This window comes from Sorex fumeus, unplaced genomic scaffold, assembly GCF_029834395.1.
Source record: "Sorex fumeus unplaced genomic scaffold, SorFum_2.1 ptg000075l, whole genome shotgun sequence".
Lineage (NCBI taxonomy): Eukaryota > Metazoa > Chordata > Mammalia > Eulipotyphla > Soricidae > Sorex > Sorex fumeus.
The window spans coordinates 12,603,265-12,607,500 of record NW_026606132.1 but is presented as its reverse complement, the minus strand read 5'-3'; the positions used below and the strand labels follow the sequence as shown (position 1 = coordinate 12,607,500).

At 43.5% G+C, this 4,236-nt stretch overlaps 1 pseudogene; it reads left to right on the top strand.

Annotated features, from left to right (window-relative positions):
- Positions 1 to 3,726: 3,726 nt before the first annotated feature.
- On the top strand, positions 3,727 to 3,837 carry LOC130038457 (uncharacterized; annotated as a pseudogene).
- Positions 3,838 to 4,236: the final 399 nt, after the last annotated feature.

Genomic DNA, 4,236 nt, shown 5'->3' with positions numbered 1-4,236 from the left:
GGTGAGCTGAGAGCTTCTGTATAATGTGCTAGGGAGGATGGAAAGAGAGCAACAGAGAGTGAGAGTGAGCGAGAGGGAGAGAGGGAGATGGAGAGAGAGAGAAAGAGAGAGAGAGAGACAATATTTCAAACATTTGGCTTCTTCCCTCTGTGGTCGACTGCAAACTACTTTCCCGTGCATGCGGCCTACCCAGGTTTGATCACTGGCACCCCATGTGGTTCACTGATTCTTGCCAGGAGTGATCCTTGAGTGCAGAGCCAGGAGTAAGCCCCCAGCACTATCAGGTGTGGCCCCCCCCAAACATAGCAAAGCAAAAAGCTATCCTACCAGTGTAACCTCACTGAGCATGAAGCTGGGAGGTGACATTGTGAAGGGCTCCCTAGGGCCAGCACCAAGCAGACAGGACAGTCTGAACAGCACAGAGGAAAGAAGTGGGGCCCTTCCACATGGGACTGCTAGTCAATGAGTTTATCCATACAATGAGGTACCAACAAATTTTTTAAAATGCTGATATGGCGGCGCTGGAGTCAGAACAGCAAGCTGACTCAGGTCCGATCCCCAGAACCCCATCTCCTGACACCAGTAGGAGTGATTCCTGAGAGCAGAGCCAGGAGTAAGTGCTGAGTACTGTAAGGTGTAGCCCAAAAAGAGAAGAAGAGAGGAAATGAGGAAGGGAGGGTGGAAAGAAGGGAAAAAGGATGGAAAGGAGGAAGGGAGGGTGGAAAGAAGGAAAAAAGGATGGAAAGGAGGGAGGGAGGGAGGGAGGGAGGGAGGGAGAGAGGGAGGGAGGGAGAGAGGGAGGGAGGAGGAGGGAGGGAGGGAGGGAGGAAGGGAGGGTGGGAGGCAGGAAGGAAGGAAGGAAGGAAGGAAGGAAGGAAGGAAGGAAGGAAGGAAGGAAGGAAGGAAGGAAGGAAGGAAACACTGGTGTGGGGCCAGAGAGATAGCTCAGTGGGCCAGAGAGTAAACTTTGCATACTGGAGACTCAAGTCCACACACATGGCGGAAATGACCTCCAAGAACAGAGACCGTAAGTGTCCCCAATCACAAATTGGTGTGGTCACAAAACAACATCCCCTCTCCCACAAAGAAACCTAAATGGTGCCCAAACAAAAACTGCTGATGTGTCAGGCCAGTGAGCTAGTTCAGAGATTAGGACATCTGGCTCGTACTGGGCATTGTCCCCTGAGGCCTACCAGGAATGAGTCCTGTGCATAGTGCCAGGACTGACCCCTGAGCACAGCACCAGGAATCATCCCTGAGCACCACTGGATGTGGCCCAAACAAACCCTCTCAAATGCTGATGCGAATCTACAGTTGTCTTACAGTCTCTTGTCATTTAAAATAAGCAGCTCTACACTTAACAATATGGAAAATATGTACAATGTGCTGCTATTAGGACCTCTGAAATCACTAAGCAAGAATAGAATGAGCCCACTGTCACTGTCACTGTCTTCCCGTTGTTCATCGATTTGCTCGAGTGGGCCCAGTAACCTCTCCATTTTTTTTTTGAGACTTGTTGTTACTGTGTTTGGCATATCGACTACGTCATGGGTAGCATGCCAGGCTTTGCCATGTGAGCGAGATATTCTCGGTAGCTTGCCGGGCTCAGGCTCTCTGAGAGGGGCGGAGGAATCGAACCCGGCTCGGCAGGGCTGGCTGCATGCAAGGCAGCCTACTGCTGTGCTATCGCTCTAGCCCACTGTAATGTTTACAAACATGTGCACACGCGCATCAATATAGGAGAAAAACTCCAAACTATTAAAAGCAGTTCTCTGTAGGTACTAGAATGAATTTCTAGTTTTGCTTTCATTTTTTTTTAATATTTCCATACTCCTTTTTTCCCACCATGGTAACAACTATTGCCAAATTTATCTATAAATACACATGGTTTTTAGTGTTAAGAACCTTCAACACCACATTTCATTATTCCTTTCCTTTGGCTTGCTAGCCAAGACATCCCCTGACCAGGAGGACATTCACCCACTGGTCCGACTCCATTTCCCTGAGAGCAACTGGTACAATCATACAGAGCACAATATTGAGTCGCAGGATCCTGTGGAAAGAACGTTCCCAGACTGACTGTCTGTTGCAGTCTCCCTAAGGCCGCTGCTACACGTAGACAGCCCCAGACCAAATTATTCTCACTTAGCCCTTCGCAAATAAGGAATGCCGGTGATGGTGATACAGCAAACTGTGAGGCGTCTCTATGAGAGGGAAGTCCTGCCATTTAAATTGAAGCACCCAGGGCAACGCTGTACTGAGTCTTCCAAGGTATCCAGCTCTCACTCCTCTCTCTCTCGCTCGCTTCCTCAGCCCATCACAACACTATTACGAGCCAATTACACCATGATTTAAATAGACTTGTAAGCCAATCCACGGGATAATTGAAGGGCAATAGTATTTGTCAGTGAGCCTAAGAAATGAACCATCATCATAAATAATACTGTTTCTATGGGGAAACGTGTTCCAGGGTTCCAACTGACTTACATACTGATGTCTGGAGCACAACATGATTCATTTGTAAATTGGGGGCTGCCAATTGGGGACCAGGTGGTCTGATCTAAACAGATCAGAGCCTTATGCTTCTCATATGGAAATGTCTTTACAGATGTACTATTGTGATCAATGAATAATTTTAAAGCATCTGGGAAATGTTAATTATTGATCCTTGCTTGCCTGACCAAAGCAGGGTGTACAAAACGCCTTGCAAAATCATCTTGGTTTATGCATTACAAAATAACTGTGCTGGCTGGTTTTTTTTCCTCACTATTTTCAAATAGCTCAGTCATATTTTCAGGCTTATTCAAAGGAGAATACAGCTAAAATTGGGGACCAAACGGTATCACTCAGAATACATATATAAAGAATGCAATCACACTTAAAGAAAAAGTCCTGTGAATTTATTTAATCTTCTGAGTTTGTAGAGTTGATGCCACTATCACTTTTAATAACGAAAGGGGGTCATATGTAGGAGTTTCTTAAATAATATTAAATTTTTAACTGATATTATTATAGATATATTTATAGCAAAAATTCTTTTTTACAATGGTACCAGCATTTAAATTAATTGTAGTCACAAAATATTGATATAATTATACCTTATTTATAAAATTCTTAGCACAATATATAGTTCTCCAAACACATCTGCACTGCACTGAGCACTGTCCTCCCGTTGTTCATCGATTTGCTCAAGTGGGCCCAGTAATGTCGCCATTGTGAGACTTGTTACTGTTTTTGGCATATCGAATACGCCATGGGGAGCTTGCCAGGCTCTGTTGTGTGGGCATGACACTCTCTGAGAGGGACAGAGGAATGGAACCCGGGTCGGCCCCATGCAAGGCAAATGCCCTACCCGCAGTGCTATTGCTCCAGCCAAATACATAAGTAGTTTAACAATTTTAAAGACATTTTATGCAAAATAGCTTTTTCTATTTTTTATAAAAGCTAAAATATTCCATATGATATGGAAACTAAATTGTATTCACACAAGGAAAGATTCCTACCTATGGAAGAATGGGAAATTAAACTCTCTTCTTAATCATTAAAAAATAAAAAGAAAAAGATACCTTCCTCTTTCTCAATCAACAGAGGTGATTAAGTTATTATAGTTGCCCACTTAAAATCCATCTCCTGCATCGCTACTACCTGGTTATAACTGTCAGTCCATGAATAGTTTTCTAGTGTTTTCCTTCAAATAATGCCCCAAAGCACTCTTTTATAAACTGGATCCTTTTTTAGTTCATAAGCATGATGATTGTGTGTTCACACATTTGTGTGACTTGTGCGTCCTTTAAATCTTGTTATGCACTTGGCAATTGGCACATTATCCATCTGACATCAAGTAAAAAAAAAAAACTAGAAATAATAGCAAACCATTCATTTCTTTGTTTTGATGGGGAGACAGTTTTTCTAACATGTGTTTCAAATTTCTGTGTACAGCAAATTTCCCTTTAGATATGAGGGAGTAGAAAGATTACATCATTATTTCACTACTCTCACTGAGCTTGCATCCACTCTTGGTAACTGCCATCAGAGCTTTTTTTTAATTTTTAATTTTTTTCTCACTTATAAATTTTTGTTATTACGTTTCAGTCATACAATGATTGAGTACCCATCCCTCCACCAGTGCCCATTCTCCACCACCAATATTCCCAGTATCCCTCCCACCACCTCCCGTCCCCCCACCCCCCTACCCTCACCTCTGTAACAGACACATTCCCTTTTACTCTCTTTCTC